The sequence below is a fragment of the Bos indicus x Bos taurus genome, chromosome 21 (assembly GCF_003369695.1).
Source record: "Bos indicus x Bos taurus breed Angus x Brahman F1 hybrid chromosome 21, Bos_hybrid_MaternalHap_v2.0, whole genome shotgun sequence".
Lineage (NCBI taxonomy): Eukaryota > Metazoa > Chordata > Mammalia > Artiodactyla > Bovidae > Bos > Bos indicus x Bos taurus.
Genome location: NC_040096.1, coordinates 65,704,012 through 65,723,902, shown reverse-complemented (window position 1 = coordinate 65,723,902; position 19,891 = coordinate 65,704,012). Strand labels below are relative to the sequence as shown.

The 19,891-nt window shown below is 36.8% G+C and overlaps 1 long non-coding RNA gene, 11 other non-coding genes and 1 pseudogene across 15 annotated transcripts in view; all 13 read right to left on the bottom strand.

Moving 5' to 3' along the window:
- LOC113880083 overlaps positions 1-19,891 on the bottom strand; it is a 71,861-nt gene that overhangs the window by 28,097 nt on the left and 23,873 nt on the right. For all 4 annotated transcript variants that reach the window (XR_003507581.1, XR_003507580.1, XR_003507582.1 and 1 more), the window contains 11 exons: positions 19,353-19,420; positions 18,356-18,439; positions 17,547-17,622; positions 16,449-16,538; positions 12,945-15,749; positions 12,209-12,300; positions 9,632-9,716; positions 8,636-8,708; positions 6,837-7,601; positions 6,225-6,287; positions 356-441 (listed from right to left, as the gene is read on the bottom strand). This is a non-coding gene — a long non-coding RNA (uncharacterized LOC113880083). The remainder of the gene's footprint in view (positions 1-355; positions 442-6,224; positions 6,288-6,836; positions 7,602-8,635; positions 8,709-9,631; positions 9,717-12,208; positions 12,301-12,944; positions 15,750-16,448; positions 16,539-17,546; positions 17,623-18,355; positions 18,440-19,352; positions 19,421-19,891) is intronic.
- LOC113880194 lies at positions 2,290-2,359 on the bottom strand. The gene has a single exon (XR_003507657.1). It is a non-coding gene; the product is annotated as a small nucleolar RNA SNORD113/SNORD114 family (small nucleolar RNA).
- LOC113880185 lies at positions 3,765-3,836 on the bottom strand. Its single transcript, XR_003507651.1, has one exon. It is a non-coding gene; the product is annotated as a small nucleolar RNA SNORD113/SNORD114 family (small nucleolar RNA).
- On the bottom strand, positions 4,686-4,753 carry LOC113880189 (annotated as a pseudogene).
- On the bottom strand, positions 6,430-6,504 carry LOC113880156. The gene has a single exon (XR_003507626.1). It is a non-coding gene; the product is annotated as a small nucleolar RNA SNORD113/SNORD114 family (small nucleolar RNA).
- On the bottom strand, positions 7,992-8,063 carry LOC113880177. The gene has a single exon (XR_003507644.1). It is a non-coding gene; the product is annotated as a small nucleolar RNA SNORD113/SNORD114 family (small nucleolar RNA).
- On the bottom strand, positions 9,245-9,316 carry LOC113880155. Its single transcript, XR_003507625.1, has one exon. It is a non-coding gene; the product is annotated as a small nucleolar RNA SNORD113/SNORD114 family (small nucleolar RNA).
- Positions 11,807-11,881, bottom strand: LOC113880169. Its single transcript, XR_003507637.1, has one exon. It is a non-coding gene; the product is annotated as a small nucleolar RNA SNORD113/SNORD114 family (small nucleolar RNA).
- LOC113880161 lies at positions 12,774-12,845 on the bottom strand. The gene has a single exon (XR_003507631.1). It is a non-coding gene; the product is annotated as a small nucleolar RNA SNORD113/SNORD114 family (small nucleolar RNA).
- LOC113880163 lies at positions 13,781-13,855 on the bottom strand. The gene has a single exon (XR_003507633.1). It is a non-coding gene; the product is annotated as a small nucleolar RNA SNORD113/SNORD114 family (small nucleolar RNA).
- On the bottom strand, positions 14,348-14,419 carry LOC113880166. Its single transcript, XR_003507635.1, has one exon. It is a non-coding gene; the product is annotated as a small nucleolar RNA SNORD113/SNORD114 family (small nucleolar RNA).
- Positions 16,265-16,337, bottom strand: LOC113880170. The gene has a single exon (XR_003507638.1). It is a non-coding gene; the product is annotated as a small nucleolar RNA SNORD113/SNORD114 family (small nucleolar RNA).
- Positions 17,898-17,971, bottom strand: LOC113880162. The gene has a single exon (XR_003507632.1). It is a non-coding gene; the product is annotated as a small nucleolar RNA SNORD113/SNORD114 family (small nucleolar RNA).

Here is a 19,891-nt window from a genome sequence, read left to right as displayed (position 1 = left end):
ATGGATGTAGGAGCCTGGTGGGATACCGTCCATGGGGTTGCAAAGAGTTGGACACGACTGAGCGACTTCACTTTCACTTTCTTTCACTTTACCTTCCTATCAGCTCCTTGGCATCACCGCCTCAATGGACATGACTTTGAGCAAGCTCCAGGAATTGGGGATGGACAAGGAAGCCTGGCATGCTGCAGTCCATGGGGTCGCAAAAAGTCAGACATGACTGAGCAACTGAACTGAAGTAATCAGTTCTTTGGGATAAAAGTTACCTTCTTTCATTTTTTGTCACCCATGAGATTAGTGCAGTCATTAGTTTTAGAGAAATCATCCAACCCCAGACTAGGAATGAGATGATGCTCACATAGGTCTCCTGGCTCCTACAACAAAGATGCCATCATGGGCTGGTGCTCCAGAAAGAATCCTTCCTTCAGGTCCCATGCATCCACTCTGAGGGGTATAAAGCAAGATGGACCATCAATGTGGTAAAGACACTCTCCACTGCTTCTTGTTTCCACACTCACAGTGTTATTCAAGCTATCCTTAACTTAGGGTACATAGAGAACCTTTTGACGATGAACCATTTTGATATTACCACTGAGCCAGAACATAAAGGCTGACTAGGAGCTTCACGGGCTTCCCTTGTAGCTCAGCTGGTAAAGAATCCGTGTGCTATGCAGGAGACCTGGGTTCAGTCCCTGAGTTGGGAAGATCCCCTGGAGAAGGGAAAGGCTACCCACTCCAGCATTCTGGTCAGGAGAATTCCACGGACTGTATAGTCCATGGGGTCACAGAGTCGTACACGACTGAGTGATTTTCGCTAGTGACTAGGAGCTTCCCAGGTGACAAAGTGATAAAGAATCCACTTACTAGTGTGGGAGACGCAAGAGACGTGGCTTCAATCCCTGGGGTCAGGAAGATCCCCTGGAGTAGGAAATGGCAACCCATTCCAGTATTCTTGCCTGGAAACTTCCATGCATACACCTCTCTGATCACTGACTCTGTCCCCCTCGACCTTAACCTTAGTGGTAACAGCCGTGTGCCGTTCATTAGTGATTGAAATTCAGGGTGTCTTGGTATATTAATAGTATTTCATGGCTCACCACGTATTTCAGTAATTGGAAATTGCTTCATTTCATCCATCTTTATTTTTAATTATATATTTATGGATTCTCTCATTTTCCAATTATAATAATACAATGAAAATTCATGAACACAAAGACCACAGATAAGCCCCTCATTTATCCCTGACATCTCCCTATAGGATGCCTTCTCAAGTTGAGAATGGATTAGATTACTTGAATACTGCATCTCAGAATTCCAGATAAGTATTCACCATATATCACTCACAGATCCAACATTGTTCCTATTTTCCTACCTTTATTTCTACTTGTATTGATTAAATAAACATTCAATATTTTTAGCAGTACAATTTAAAAAAAGTCTTAATGTGTATAGAATAATTCTTACTTAAATATATCTCTCTCTAACAGATTGTTTTTCATACGTGCTTTAATCAGTGTAACGGTTTGGATATATCAGTGCTCAACACTGAAAAGCACGTGCCTTCTTAATTTTATACCATATTTCTTAATAATACAGTAAATTAATCTAATAAAAAAACAGAGATCCTCAACTATCACTCATATTAATCTCCATGCTCTTATTAAACAGAGCAAACGGCAGGCTCACTTGTCCATGGCAGATGCTAAATCACCTGAATTGCCTTCATTCTAAACAGGACAGGACACAGCTGATAAAAACACTGAGACCTAATAACCGCTGACCCTTGTTTTCTATGGTTTATTTTCTCAGTATTTAGGTATTTGTTACTTTTCCTTTTGCTATCTATTTTTTTATCTTGTTGAAAGGAAAAACTCAATCTTTAAGTCTGCGGCAAAACAATTAAACTGCCTCTTATGCATTTCTATCTAACCTTGGTCAAAGAGGTGACCCTCAACCATTTATTTAATGGGACTCAGGAACTTCAATGTTCATTATGGTATCTTTCGCCTCACTCACTATGTTCATATTTGACAAAGCTTTACCTTAGTTTTCCTTATATATAGTTATATTTGCTTAATGGCTCCATCGCAGATCTCTTAATTATAACAAATCAAAGTCTATGAAATCAATGTAAGAATATAATCGACTTATATTCCTGGTATCTCTCTAGATAGAAACAATTTCACCCGAAGGAAGACACTGCCAATGTTCTGGATGGGACCTCAGAGTTTCAAACACAGTTTTCACTGTCCAGGGCTCTTCCCATCACAAACATCACTGGTCCGACACGGATTGGACCTCAGAGTTTCAAACACAGTTTTCACTGTCCAGGGCTCTTCCCATCACAAACATCACTGGTCCGACACTGAGTCTCTTTCTCCCTTATTTCTATATTTGTATTGATTAAATCATTGTTAATTGGCATTAATAAAAAGAATATATGATTCACTCAACATCCCAAGAATAAAACCCCTGAATATCCGTAACCTTGGTTTACAGAGTCATTTCCCAAGAAGGCCCTTTCTCTTCTAATTTTGGACCTCAATCCTGGCCATTACCAATTATTCAAAATAATCCTTCTTATCGTATTTATCACTGAACTCTGAGTAACTTTTGATTAATTGAATACTTTTGAAATAATACCGTAAGTATCCTCAGACAAATCACCCAATCCACGACAACAGCCTTGAGCACTGTTCACCTTAAGCTCCTTCCTGACGCAGAGGTGGTGTGACTACCACGCACAGCAGAAGCTGAGGCAGCAGCAACATCCACCTGCAGAATAACAAGCAGACAAGGCGATGAAAATACTGAGCTATTCTCTCCTGTGATCCAAATATCCCACTGTTCATTTGCTCAGTAACTGAGGCATTGACTGACATATAATTAGTAACTGAGGAACTTATTGTCAAAGTTGGAACTGACCCAGTCAGTACCTAACACCTGTCACTTTCTATATCATCCTTGGGCAAAGAGATGACACCGTAATACTACATCTTGATGGGTATCAGTATTTTCAATATATATTAATGTATTACTACATGATACTAATTTTTGCCTAACCACATTTTTGTAATTGAAAAAGGCTTCACATTCATCTTTTTTAATTTTACACATTTTTATATTGACTATTTCATGCATTCAATTATAAAAACAGAAATACATGGAAGAAAAGTTATGACCAACCTAGAGAGCATATTAAAAAGCAGAAACATTACATTGCTGATAAAGGTCCGTCTAGTCAAAGCTATGATTTTTCTGCAGCCATGTATGGATGTGAGAGTTGGACCATAAAGAAAGCTGAGTGCCGAAGAATTGATGCTTTTGAACTGTGGTGTTGAAGAAGACTCTTGAGAGTCCCTTGGACTGCAAGGAGATCCAACCAGTCCATCCTAAAGGAGATCAGTCCTGAATATTCATTGGAAGGACTGATGCTGAAGCTGAAGCTCCAATATTTGGCCGCCTGATGTGAAGAACTGACTCACTGGAAAAGACTGATGCTGGGAAACATTGAAGGCAGGAGAAGGGGACAACAGAGGATGAGATGGCTGGATGGTATCACTGACGCAAAGGATATGAGTTTGAGTAGGCTCTGGGAGTTGGTGATGGACAGGGATGCCTGGCATGCTTCCACTGTCCATGTGGTCGCAAAGAGTCAGACATGCCTGAGCCACTGAACTGAACTGAACTGCCGTGATCATAAAAACCAAAACAAAGATCTTTGTATATTTCTAACCACTGCCTATAAGGTCATTTCAAATAGGACAACAAGCCTCAGGGTTTCAGACACGTATTTACCGTACACGACTCATACACCACGGGTAATCTTCACTGATCCAATATTATCGCTCTTTTTCCTATGTGTACTTCTATCTCTTTATTGTATAAGCCACAAATTCACTAATAGTGTTAGCAGTACAATTAAAAACACAAAAACTGCCTGGATGAACCTAGAATTATTCTTACTTTAATATATATCTCATTAATACTCTCAACTTTCTATATGGTTCATATATCCATACTCAACACTGAAATGCGATGCCTTATTATATTCCACATTTATTAATAACACATTGCATTATGTTAATAAAATAACAAACTGAGAAAAATTTCAACTATCACTCGCGTTAACCTTCATCCTCCTCCTGTTCAGAGGCAACCATAGAGCTCATGCTCACGAAATACGCTAAATCATCTCTACTGGTTCATCCTTAGGAGTACAGAACAAAGATGAAAAAATATTCATACCTAATTGCCCTTAATCCTTATTTTCCATATTTCATTTAGTCAGGTAGTTACTATTTTTTTCTTTCTCTCAGTATTTTTTATTTTGTTACAAGTGAAAGTTCAATCTTTAGTTGGAGGCAGAATAACTAAACTGACTCTTAGATATGCACTTCTAGCCAATCTGGGTCAAATAGGTAACTCTCACTCATTTATTTTGTAGGCATCAGTTTTTCCAATGTGTATTAATAGTATCTATTGTTTCACAAAATTCCAGTATGGACAATGCTTCATCCTATTTTTCCTTATATATTTATATTTGCTTAATGCTTCTGCCATCACAGATCCGTTAGTAATAACAAATGTAAGTCTATGAAATCAATACACAAATATACATTTTTACATTTCTGACATGTGTCTATAGAAATAATTTCACACAGGGAACAGATTACTTATGTTCTGTGTTGGACCTCAGAATTTCAGACATGTTTTCACTGTTCATGATCTTCTTTTCATGATCATCACTGGCCCAGTGACCGAGCCCTCGATTTGCTGTGTATCTCTATTTGCTCATTGACTAATCTATTTATTGACTAACCATTCTCACAGCAGTGTACTCATTTTAATTTTTTATAATTCACTAATATTTTTATATTGAATATATGTTGATTCATTGGAGTATAATTGGTCTACAATAGTGTCTTAGTTTCAACTGTGTGGCAGCGTGAATCAACTATATGCACACAAATACCCCCTCTGTTTTTCATTTCCTTCCCATTTAGGCCATCACAGAGCACTGAGTAGAGTTCCCTGTGCTATACAGCAGGTTCTCATGATTTAACTGTTTTATATCTGGCATCAGTAGTGTACATGTGCTAATCCCAATAAATGATATGCTGTTATTCATCTATGAGTTAATCAATTCATGTTTCATAAAGTTCTATACTTATCACTGAGCTGCACTGCCCTTTGGTTATTGTACATGGAAATTCAAATAATACACTGTATACACAGAGGGAAAAAGTCACTGAAACTATGATGAGAAATTTGACCATTACTCACACTGGACTCTGCGCTCCTAACATAGAGATACAACCGTAAGGTGCGTTACAAGAGACTCCAAGTGTGGATGTGTCCATTTTGAACAACAGAGAGCATGATCAATGAGAAGAAAAGAAAAAAATTTATGACCACTGACTCTTCATCTGCTTTTCGTTTAACCAGTCATTTAGGAATTTATAACTTTTTTAGAATGCAGACATGGTTTTCTCTTAACGGAAAGAATAACTTTAAATGTGAGACTGACTCAGAATAATAAAGTCAGCTCTGAAGAGTTCAGGTCTGTCTGATACTTGGCCGGAGAGGTGACACCCTTGACCCACCCATTTCAAAATGGACATCAATGTTGGCAGTTTTTATTAATATCTCTTGTTTCATCATATATGTTCATAATTAGATAATAATTCACTGTTTTCATTCATCTATTATCTATATATCTTTAATAGTGCTTTCATTGATACAGTAATGATTTTTAAACTCAGTCCAGGAACTTGAACTTTGTACATTCTAAACACCTGTTTACAGGAAGAAATAAACAAAGAAAAAGAGTATGGGTTTTGTCCTCAGAGTACCAGACTCTTGTTTACATCATCCATATCATCATCACTGGTCCATTTGGGCCCACTTTTAGTTCATTTATACTTATATTCATATCCATTAAATCATTACTTCACTGATAATAACAAAATAAATATTTGAATAAGAAAAACCAAAGAGCAAGCCATTAAACATCCCTGACTCTTCTTTAATTAACCCCAAAATAGATTGTACCTTTCATTAATAAATATCAATGTTATATATTATCAACTAATCAACATATGGTCTCAAGTCATATTTATCACTGGGACATAGTTAACCTTTAGCTTATATTTACTACTTTCAAAGAATATTATGAAAACACTTAAACAACACAAACCAAGAAGAAATTTTTGAGCATTACTCACCGTGCTCTTTCCTGAAAATGATATTGATCATAGTAGAGGCTGAAATCACCTTGAGCTTCTGTTCTGAAAAGTATCAAACAAAGAAGGTGAAAACAGAGATTGAAACCTTCTCTCCATTGATCTGCAGACTTGTTTATCAATGTTTTCATTGGCTCAATTATCACGACCAATAAAAATGCTTGAATAGAAAGACACTGCTTTTCTACTGGATCTCAGAGTTTCAGACACGTATTATTCATCATGAATGACTCATACGCCGGCATTTATCATCACTGATCCAGAAAAGAAGACTGGGTCCTCATTCTGTATTGTTAATTGATTAATTCATTGATTTGCTAATTATAATTTATAACTCTAGGATTCACAAAACCCAACAAAAGATTGACACAGCCAACACACATGTTTCTAGAAAAATACTCACACCATTATGTCTTTCTTACCTATGATCAGTTTTTCACATAGGCAATAATCAATATAATGCGTCATACTAATCTCTTCATTCTCAACAGGATTAAAATGACCTTCTTTAACCATACTTCAAATATATTAATAATGCAGCATAAACATTAGACAAGCCATTCAACCCAAGACGACAAATTTGATTCTGCTCACATGGGTCTCCGGTTCCAACAATGAAGATGTCATCCTAAGCAGGTGCCCCATGAGGAATCCTTCCTTCAGGTCTCATGCTCGCCCTCGGAGGAATATAAAGCAAAGCGGACCATCAACGTGGCGGAGACAATCCCCACTCTTCCCAGCTTCCACGTTCACATTATTATTCAGGCCACCCTTAACTTAGGACACACACAACATCTGTCAAAAACGAACCACTGGGATCTCACCTTTGTGCCAGAACCTGAAGAATGTCTTTCACTTAGATCCTATCACCCGTATCCTTTGCCTAAGTGGTATCGGTCATGCACCATTCATTATTAACTGAAATTCAGGGTTTCCATAATACAGTAATAGTTATTTCTTGTCTCACTACATATTTTGATAATTAGACAGTGTTTTACTCCATTCACCTTTATTTTTAATTAAATGTTTATTTATAGAATCTCATATTATCCAATTATATGGATATATGCAGCCTGGCATGCTGCATATAATCCATATAATCCATGGGGTCGCAGAGTCAGACACGACTGAGCAACTGAACTGAACTGACTGAACTGATATTCATACGCAACACTGAGATACAGCTGCCTTCTTTACTATATCCCACATTCCTAATAATACTGTGAATCACCTTAATAACAAAACAAACCGGAAAAACCAACAACTATTGCTCACATTAATCTTCATCATCCTATTATACAGAGGCAACTACAGAGCTTGCGTCCATGAAAGATGTTAAATCCTTCTACTGCATTCATTCTGGGGAGTACAGAAAACGCAATATAAGGAAAATATTGAGAACTAAGCTTACTCAATATTTAGGTATTTATCATTTTTTCTTATTCTCTCAATTTTTTTGTCTTGTAAAGAAAAAACACAATAATTAAACTGCCTCTTATTTCTGCATTTCTACCTAATCTTGGTCAAATAAGTAACCCTCAGAAAATGTGTTCAATTTTGACCATAGTTCATCCTATTTTTTCTTTATACATTAATTTATATTTACTTAATGGTTCTGTCACAGATCCATTAATATATAACAACAAATTTAAGTCCAGAAAATCAATACAAGAATATGGTCTTTGAATAATCCAGACCTCTCTCTAGAAAAGCAGTTTTGAAAAGGGAGGAGACTACAGGTGTTCTGGATTGGACCTCAGAGTTTCAGACATGTTTTCATCGTTCAGGACTCTACCCGAAACGATCATCATCATTGGTCCGTGACTTAGTCTCTTCTCTTCATTCATTTCTATATTTGTATTGATTAAATCATCAGTTGATTGATATTAATAAAAATAATATATGATTTAGTAAATGTCCCAGGAATAAGACCTTCATATTCATAATCTCAGTTTACAGAATGTTTTCTCATTCAGAGGCTTTCTCTTGCTTTGTTCAACCTCAATCCTGCACATTATTTATTAATCAAAACAATGTTTCTTATCATATTTACCACTGAACTATGGGCAACATTTTTATTAATTTCATACTTTCTAATAACATCATGCTGCTGCTGCTACTGCTAAGTCGCTTCAGTCATGTCCGACTCTGTGCGACCCCATAGACGGCAGCCCAGCAGGCTTCCCCGTCCCTGGGATTCTCCAGGCAAGAACATTGGAGTGGGCTGCCATTTCCTTCTCCAATGCATGAAAGTGAAAAGTGAAAGTGAAGTCGCTCATTCGTGTCTGACCCTCAGCGACCCCATGGACTGCAGCCTACGAGGCTCCTCTGCCCATGGGACTTGAGCACCCTCAAACAAATCACCCAGGCCAACAACCTGGCCCATTATTTACCTTAGGGCTTTCCTGACACAGAGGCAGCCGATGATTGAACACAGTGAAGGCTGAAGCAGCAGGAACACCCCTTCTGAAGAATAACAAGCAGACAAGGTGATAAAAATATTCAGATATTCTCCCCATTGATCCAATAATCTGCGCTTCATTTGCACAATAACTTAGTCATTTACTAAATGATGATAATATTGACTTCTTTTTCCCTTAATGAATCTAATGTCAAATTGATTACTGACTCAGTCAGTAATTATTACCTATCATTTTCCAAATCATTCTTAACCAAAGAGATAACATCTTTCTAGGACGTTTTTACCTAATGGATATCAGTCTTTTCAATATAGATTAATGTATTAGTCTATGTTAGTATTATTTCCTAAAGCCACATATATTTATTATTGAAAAGTCTTTATAGTCATCATTGTTTACTTTATAAATTTGCAATTAACTATTTCATTGATCAAATCATAAAAACAGAATGATGCATGGTCATCTACCACGCATGGTCAAAAAATGCACGGTCATAATAACCAAAACAAAGATCTTTTTATATCCGTAACCTTTGACTATAGGATCACTTCAAATAACACAATGGAATAGATTCCATTTGCATAGGATCTCAGAGTTCCAGACATGTATTCATCATACATGACTCATACGCCACAGGTAGTCATCACTGATCCAATACTGACCCTCTTTTTCTACATATGTTTCTATTTCTTTACTGCATAAATCATAAATTCACTAATAATTTTAGCAGTGCAATTAAAAACAGAGGAGCTTTGGTGTATACAGAATTATTGCTAGTTTAATATATCTCACATTAATAGTCATTTTCCATTTAGAGTTAATCAGCATAATGGTTCATATAAACATAGTCAAGACAGAAATGCAGCTACCTTCTCTACTCACAATACCTTCTCTATTCCACATTCCTTAATGATTGAGTGAATTTCTTTAATAAGAAACACTGAAAATGGAACTTCAACTATTACTCACATTAATCTCCATTCTCTTATTCTTCAGAGGCAACCGCAGGTCTGGTGCCCACGACAGATGCTAAATCATCGCTAGTGCATTCATCCTGCGGAGCACGAAACACAGAAGAGGGTGAAAATGTTGAGACCAAATCGCCACTGACCCTTACTTGGGGCATTTCATTTATACCACACTCAGTTATTCATTATTTATTCTTCCTATGTTTTTTTCTTAAACTGATTAAAAGAAAACTTCAATCTTTAGCCTGAAAAAGAATAAATACATGGCTATTATATAAGCATGTCTATAGCATTCTGGCCAAAGGGGTGACCCTCACCAGTTTAACGGGATTCAGAATTTTGAATTTGTATTCACAATACCTTGTCTAAAAAGAAGATACTCATATGAGAACAACTTCACGAGTTTTCCTTACATGTTTATTTATGTGTTTAATGATTTCATCATAGATTCATTGTTAATAACTACTATAACTATGAAATTAACAAGCATATGATCTTTTTGTATTCCAGACAACTCCTTATAGAAACAATTTCAACAAAGGACATAGACTACTTATGTTCTGTGTCGGATCTCAGAAAGACGCTTCAGAAATGTTTTCATCCTTCAGGACTCTTCCTGGAATGATAAGCATAATTGGTCCATATGTGTCTCTGTTCTTTCATTTCTACTTGTTTATTGACTAAACAAGTAATCCATTCATAAACAGTTTAAAACTCTATTATTCAAAACACCTAACAAGCCCAGGACATCACTACTGTGTAAATAGTTCAATTTCACAGCAATGTGATTTCAGCATCTTTTTTAAAATTAGACGCTATTTTTGATTTATATATTAATCAACTAATATTTCATCAAATTCTCTATTTTCCACTGAGCTATAATTGACTTTTGGTATTCTGTATGAAGATTTCAAACTGTAACCTTAATACACACAGACACGCACAAATAACACAAATGCAGAAATCAACAAATCCGAGATAAACTTGACCAAATTTCTTTCAGGTAAAAATAAGCAAACAAACAGGACAAGAAGTTGGCTATTACTGACAACTGGGCTTTCTGTTTCTAACACAGAGATGCAATTGTAAGGCACAAAATCAGGGGGAAAGGCTTAATTAAAATTTTAACAGTACTTGGAAAATACTCAACAAAACCTTGTTATAGCTAATATATCTCTGCAGAAACTCTCATCTCAAATCTGTCTCATATTTATTGTAAGGTTTCACAATGCATTAATCAATAGAAAGCTTCATATTCATTACTTATTTATCAATGGGATTAAAATGGCCTTATTTGATTATCTGTAGAAGGGAATGGCAACCCACTCCAGTATCTTGCCTGCAAAATCGCATGGATAGAGGAGCCTGGTGGGCTACAGACCACGGGGTCACAAAGAGACACAACTGAGTGACTAACATTATTTGATTATATTTCAAACATCTTATTGGAAAAATAATAACCAATGCTGCTGCTGCTGCTAAGTCACTTCAGTCGTGTCTGACTCTGTGTGACCCCATAGATGACAGCCCACCAGGCTCCCCCGTCCCTGGGATTCTCCAGGCAAGAACACTGGAGTGGGTTGCCGTTTCCTTCTCCAATGCATGAAAGTGAAAAGTGAAAGTGAAGTCGCTCAGTCATGCCCAACTCTAGCGACCCCATGGACTGCAGCCCACCAGGCTCCTCCATCCATGGGATTCTCCAGGCAAGAGTACTGGAGTGGGGTGCCATTGCCTTTAGAAAACAGCAAAAAGAGTTAAAGAGCAGGTACTGCTCAAAATGGTCTCCTGCCTCCTAAAAAATGCATTCCGACACAAATGCCTGCCCCCAGATTCTTAGGTTCCCTTTACGTAATACCTCAGACTCCACAAAACGTATTTATCACACACAGCTCACATGAAACGAGTAGGCATCAATCGCCCAGTGCTATCTCCTTTCACCCCATTTATTTCTATATTACTTGCTGTCTCAGAGCAACCGGAAGCTCACAACCTTGATCACCATGGAGGCTGAAACCACCATGAGCTTCTATTCTGACAAGTACGGAGCAGAGAAGGAGCGCACAGAGAGAGACATTTGCCCTTCGTGGATGTGTATTCATGCTTTTTGATACCTTCATTGGCTCAATTACTGAAACCAATGAAAATCCATGAAGTGAAAGACCACATTTCTTTTCTATTGGACCTCAGAGTTCCAGACACGTATTATTCATCATCGATGACTTATACGTTGGCATGGATCACCACTGATTCAGAAACCATGACTTTTCATTCGACACTGGTAACTCATTCATGCCTTAATTCACTTAATGAATCGTCACGTAATGACGATTTTAACACTATGGGGTTAAAAGGAGGCCAGTGAGGTGTCATATGGCTCATAGGTCTCTAGAAATTTTTCACATCATTCCATCTCTGTCTTACCTTTACTATCACCTAACCCCTACATCACTTCCTTGTTCATCAAGAAACTGATAAAAAAAAATGGCCTTCTTTGATTTTCTGTCACCTAAGTTAACAGTGCAATCTTTACTTTTAGAGAAGCCACCTTAGAACAGATGAGGAATGAGAGGATTCTCACGTGGGTCTAGGTTCTATGGTTCCAACAGCAAATAGGCCATCCTAGGTTGGTGCTCCATGAGGAATCCCTCCATCAGATCCCATGCATTCACTCTGAGAAGTACAAAACAAAGCAGATCACCAGGATCGTCAAGACACTCTCTACAGCTCCCTGCTTCCATTCAGGCTTTCCTTAACCTAGGGTATGTGGGAAATCTCTTGAAAACAAACCACTTGTATCTTACTGTACAGCCATAAGACAAAGGCTGACTATTCCTTACCCTGTCCCTGCCATCTTCCCTAAGTGCTAACATTTATGGCCCATGGCTTCTTCATTGAAATTTGAGGTGTCCTTGCCATATTCATAGTCTCCCTTGTCTCAACCCATGCTTCCAGGACTGGCAATTGTCTTCCACCTTTCACCTTTACATCTCCTCCTGTGTTTGGGAAGACCTACTCTATTTGTCCATTCTACTCAACAGAAAGTTCCAGCATCAAAACAAGGACCATGAGACCCTGATGCATTCTTGACCTCTGCTATAGTGTCACTCCCATCAGGAAAATGGATGGACTTGATTCTATTTGCATAGGACCTCAGCGTTCCAATCACGCATTCATCATTCACAATTCATACGCCACCAGCAGTCATCATCGATCCAGTGTTGTCTCTTCTTCTCTTCACTGATTTCTACGTTCTTTAACCACTAATTCCACACATCTCTCCTGGATACACCCCCTTAAATGTGATCATTACTCACCCGGGTTTCTACAATCATAAGGTTCATGACCACGGACTACTGACGGTTTATTCAGCTCAAAGGCGTCAATTCTCATGAATAGAGTCCAGTCCATGAAAACCAAACAAAAAGAGAGAGAAAAAAAAATTTAGGGTCACTGATTTTTCCACTCCAAATTTCATGTTCTGAATCATGAGGCATTAATACCTATTTCATAAGGCAAAGAGATTGCTTTCTAGAAATAAAACTATACTCAAATTTGAGAGGATACAAACAATACAAGTGGCTCTCCCTGTGCTACATCTACAGGACGCTTTGCCAAGCAGTTGACCTCTTAGGTGCATTGTTGCTAAATGTGTATCCACAGAGGCAATTTTTATCATTATTTCTTGCTGGACCGCAAGTGTCCAGAGGAGACACTAACTGACCTTTTCTACTCAATCTAGTAGGTATATCCTTTCAAGGGACCTGTCTTTTGATAACAAGAAATCTAAATTCACTAAGCCAACCTAAGAGTATGACTTTATAGATTCCCAATATCTGTCCACATGAAGAGAGAAAAGTAGACTACAGGGGATGTGCTGTCATGGCCCTCAGGCTTCCAGACACTCTGGGTTACTTGCCCACCCCTCGTCCTCTACCCAAGTTCATCGCTGGGTCCCTAAGACCCAGCTGTAGGTCTTTCATTCATTCATTTGGATCATATAAATCATCATGTCATCAATACTGATGAAATAAAAGCAAGATGACCCCAAACAGCAAAAAGACCCTTGAATATCTCAAACTTCTCTCCAATCACTGCCACCATCGAGGAACCAATGAAAATCCATGAAGAGAAAGACCACATTTCATTTCTATTGGACCTCAGAGTTCCAGACACGTGTTATTCGTCATTGAGGACTCAGACGCTGGCATGGATCGTCATCGATCCAGAAACCATGACTTTTTTTTTTAAGTTTTTTTGATGCGGACCATTTTCAGAGTCTTTATTAAATTTGTTACAGTATTACTTTTCTTTTCATGTTTTGGTAGTTTGGTCATGAGGCATTTGGGATCTTAGCTCTCCAGCCAGGTATCAACCCTGCACCCCTGCCTTGGAAGGTGAACTTAACTACTAACTAGGGGACAACCAAGGAAGTCCTTGATTGAACTTATTACAGTGAAAACACTTCAGCCAATTTCCCAAACCAGGATGGAAATCTTAGCCACTACGCCCCTGGGTCTCTGTCCCATAGCAACATGAAAGTGATAACTCTGATCACAATAAAGGCTTGAACTTTGATTCTGAAAAGTATTAAAGAGAGAATATGATAAAATACGGACACTTTCTCTTCATTGATTGACATATTGATTGATTGATTCTTTCATTGGTTCAATTATAAATAAGAATGAAAATGTAAGAGAAAAAAGACATTTCTTTTGCATTAGACCTCAGAGTTCTAGACTTGTATTTATCAGACACAACTCATAATCCACCAGTAGTCATCATCGATTCAATGTCATACCTCTTTTAATTCATTATTTCTATATTGTTTATTGCTCAATTCATAATTCAGTAATAATTTTTAAATGGTTTTATTGGAACCACCAAAAAGCTTAGAAATCTCATATATAGAACCACTTTCATGTCAATATTTCTTTAATTATTCTGTTTTCATTATATGAATTAATCATATAATGCTTCATATTAATCCCATATTTCACACTGGGCTATTTGGATTTCATTGATTGTATGTCACAGTTTGCAATAATAAAGTCAATACCTTTAAACAAAACATTGAAACTAAGACCAAAATTTCTCTACTACTCATACGGCCTCGACAGCCCTAACATATGAATAAACCAGAGATATCAGGACTGTGGAAGAATGCTTGTACCAGTTTAAGAGTGCCCATTCTAAGGAGCACAGAGCAGAGACATGATAAAATGGAGACCTTATTGCCACTGATCCCTGTTTTCCACCTTTCATTTACTCATTTAGGCATTTATTAATTTTTCATAGTGTAGCATTTTTTTCTCTTAACAAAAGAAACACTTGAAACTGACCCAGAACAATAATGTTGACTCTTTCATATCAGTGTCTTTACGACCTTTTCAGTAAGAAGGCAAAGTGCTTATCTTAATGGCATGAATGTTTTCAATTTTATTAATAATATTTCTTACCTCACCACATATGTTCCTAGTGGACAATGCTTCCCTTTCTTCTTTTTATGTGCTCTTTTACATTTTCAATGGTTTGCTTATTGATTATCATTAATACATCTAAATTTGTAAACTCCAAAATGAAATAAGGTGTTTGTGCTTTCCTAACATCCATCTCTGGGGTCATTTAAAATCAAAGATTGACCAGATTTTGCTTTGTGAGGAATCAGGGTTACAGATACACAGTATTTACCATAGACTCCCATGCTTCCCGTCATTTGGTCCAGGAAGGGCTCTATTCCCTACTAACATCTACATTTATTAATTCATTATTATTTAAGTGAGCATAAGGTACACAAATAAATCATGAGTAACACCCTTGAGTATCTTTGACATCCACCTAAACAATCATTACCGCTGACGCTCAACTCTTTCATTAACTGATCTCAGGGCTTCATATATGGATTAATTGTCGTATTGCTTTGTATTAATGGTATCTGACATAAGATTTTTGGAATTTTTTTATGATATTTAATTTTTAATAATATCTTTTTAAAATACGGCTTAATCCAAGACAAGTACATTGACTAGTACTCACATTGTTCTCCACTGTCCTAACATACAGATGCAACCACAGGGCTCTAGACCGTGGAAGATGCTTAAGTCAGCTCAAGGGCATCCATTCTGCGGAGTACATGGCAGAGCAAATGATAAAAAAATGAGAACTAATCACTGATCCTTGCTTTTGCATTTCATTTTTAGTGATTTAGACAATCATTTATTTATTTATTTATTTTTTTTTTGACAATCATTAATTTAGAATACTCTAAATTATTTCATTTTCTCTTAAGAAAATGAAACTTAAAACTTGTCCCTAACAAGAAAATGAGCAGTGACTATGACTATCGTCTATGTTATTCTTATCCCAAAACTTAACAGTCACGCACTGTTTGTTTCTCTTTGGACTTCTTTTTAAATTTATTAACAGTATTTCTTGCATGATCACACAGTTTTTCAACTGGATAAGGATGTACTCATCCAGCTTTATTTACATATTTATAGATTATTTCATTTCTCCAATTATAACAATAAAGTGAAAATGCATGAATGAACACAGAAAAAAATAAGATCCCTGTATATTCCTGATTTCTATCTATAGGATCTTTACAAGCAGAGATAACGTATTGGATTTCCTTCTCCCAGACCTCAGAGTTTCAGGCACACATTATTTATCATCTATGATTCAAACCACCAGTCATCATCATTGATCCAGGATTGGCACAATTTCTCTTTGTTTATTAACTCATTAATTCACATTAATCATATAGTAAATACTCTTAAGTAAATAATCAAACAAACACAAGAACTTTTACTGTTACTTACACTGGCCTCCATACTTCTAATGAATGTATAGAGGCAACCAAAGGGCTTGGGATCATGGAAGATGGTTAAATCATCTCAAGTATGTCCAGTCTGTGGAGTACAGAGCATACTAGTTTATAAAAAAAGATTAGGATCTTATCTACATTGATCCTTCCTTTCCACATCACTTACTCCATTTTTATGTATCTATTAATTTTTCATTACACATACACATTTTTTCTATTAACAAAGAGAACAAACTCAACCTTGGAAGTCATCTAGAATAGAACTGACTCTTCCTTAGCCATGTCTACATGATCCTTAGCCAAAGAAGTAACATACTTGATCCATTTATTTCTCAATGGGCTTCAGTGTTTTCAAAATTTATTAGTAATATATTTTGCCTCACCTCATGGTTGAATAATGCTTCATTTTCTCCTTCCTCCTTCTCTAATGATTCTATCTATGATCCATTAATAATAAACCTAAATCTATAAACCTAAGAACATGATGTTTGTGTATTTCTGACAGTTGTCTATAAAATCCTTTCCAAATTAAAGTTTGAACATGTTATTTTGGGTGTCGGATCTCACTTTTCATCATCTACAACTCATATGCCACCAGTCATCATGACTGTTATGTGGTTCATTTCTACTGTTTTGGTCTCGTTTTCTTCCTGGGTGTCTATATTTGTATTGATCAAATTATTAATTATTAAATTATTATTTTTTATAATAATGAAAAAATAATTCATTATGAAAAAGCCAAGAGTAAGAATCTACAGTTTGTCTATACAGTCATTTCCCACATGGACCATACCTCTTCTGTTATTCAATCTCAATGTTGCTGCTGCTGCTGCTAAGTCGTTTCAGTCGTGTCTGACTTTGTGCCACCCCACGGACTGCAGCCTGCCCATGGGATTCTCCAGGCAAGAACACTGGAGTGGGCTGCCATTTCCTTCTCCAAATCTCAATGTTACATGCTATCAATTAATCAACATGTTTCATAGGTATTTATTATTGATAATAGCTAACTTTTTAATTTAAGAATTTTTAATAATACCAAACACACCCTTAAATGAAGACTCGAACCAAGACAAGATTTTTGGTCACGACCTACCTTGGTCTCTTTCCTGACAGAGGCATTATGATAATCTTCACTGTGGCAGAAGCTGAAGTCCACTCCAGTATCTGTTCTGAAGAGTACCAAGCATAGAAGGTGACAAAAAAAAGATTGAGACGCTCTCACCATTAATCCATACTTTCTACCATTCATATACATCATAATTTAGGTATTTATTAATTTATAGTAATATTTATTATTTTTCTCTTAATCAGATATTAACTTTATTCTCTTATTGATTATGTTACAAAAATATTTTTTAAATCTGTGACCATAAGTCGAAAAACAGATCCTTGCATACACATGAGAAATGTGTAAAGCAACATTTTCTAGCAGATTCTTTCACTGTTGGACCTCAGAGCTCCTGACACGTAGCATTCACTATACATGACTCATATGCGCCAGTCATCATCATTGGTCCAGATTTTACCCTTAGTCTTCATTTTTTGTTTAATACAATCATTCACAAATAATGACAAAGTTAATTTGTGTAAATCACAAAGACCTAAGTGGTTTCTGGAAAATTCCTAACAGACTCAATGTTTAATATACCAATTAATGAATATCATGCTTCATACCAACACCACCTTCACTGTCAGGCTATGGTTGGCCTTCCATCATTACATTTCATATTTTTTTTTTTTTGGCTGCATAGCATGTGGGATCATAGTTCCCTGAAAAGGGATTGAACCCACAGCCCTTGCAGCGGAAGCATGGAATTTCAACCACGGGACTGCCAGGGAAGTTCCAAGTCCTTATAGTGAATACCATTAGCTACGTCAATAAGAAATACAACTATTACTTACACTGGTTCCTACACATAGATGCAGCCATAAATTTTTTGATCACAGGAATCATGGTTGAAACTTGAACAGCATTGAGAACCCACCCTGAGGAGTGCAAAGCATAGCAGATGATAAAATAATTCAGGCCTTATGTCCATTGATCACTGCTTCCACATTTCATTTCCTTAGTCATTTAAATATATACTAATTGATGTTAATAATTCTGTCTCATGTCCTAAAAAAGAACAACTCTTAACTCACTACTGACACAGAGCATTAACAGGGACTATATATTATCTCTGCCTATGCATGAGATAGTTAGCTAAAGAGGTAATACCCTTGATCCAATTATTTTTTTAAAAATACTCATACTTTCAAATTAATAGTATTTGTTGTCTCGTCTTCCATAATTGAACAACATTTTACCCTCTTCCTCTTTATTTACTCAAGTAATTGAATAGATTGGTTATTCATTTTTTTTGTAGTAATAATGCCATCAAAATTCACGAACCACTAAGGTCCAAGAACTTTGCCCAGGACTAAATTCTAGGACTAGCATTCCTAGCCTGCCTCAGGATCACATCCACCAGACAACAGACTAGACCTCTTTCTGTACAGGACAACTCAGTGCCAGATACAGGCCATCCATCAGCCCTGATTCATACCCTACTAGCTACCCTTTGCTGGTCCACGATTTGCCCTCTTTTTCCTCATTCATCTGCACACTTGTTGATTTTTAATTTTTAATTGACTAATATTAATTCAAAAATTTACAAGAAGCAAGGAACCTCCAGAACAAGAGCCTCAAGTATCCTTAACATCTGTACATACAATAGTTTCCCTCAGCAATTCTCAGCCAAGGTTTGCACCTACTCATTAAGGACCGTGGGTGACATATGGATTCCACAATGGGCCACAGCCAATTCTTAGATTATACTTAACCCATGTTTTTAACAAAACAGCGAGCATTCTTCAACAAGACACCCCCACCAGGATAAGAGCTTGGCCTGCTACTCACATTTGTCTCTTTGCTCCTAATACAGAATTCACTGCCATGGCAGAAGGGCTACATTAGTTCTGTTCATTCTGAGTATAAGCAATGCAGATAAGAAAATCTTGAGACATTCATCCCACGAATACCTGCTTTTCTCATGGCATTTTCTCATTTATGTATTTATTATTTTATAGTGATTTATTTCTTTTTTTCTAAAGTAAACAACTACTTGAACTCAGACTCAAGACTCAAACAAGAACAGACTAACATGTTCCCCTGCCTCCATCGTCGTTCCCCAAACTGTGACCTCCTGACCCATTTACTGCTTAATGAGGACCTCCTTAATGAGGGTCTACGTTATAGTAATCGTAATTCATGCCTCACCACATATTTTCATACCCAGATATGCTTCACCCTTTTCATTTTATACACTGACATATGTGTTTATTCTTCCATTTAATTATTTAAGATAATAAAATCAGAATTCATGCAGCACCAAAGACTGACAATACAACCCTTGAACATTACTGAAGTCTCTCCCTTTCCACAGATGTAAACATAAT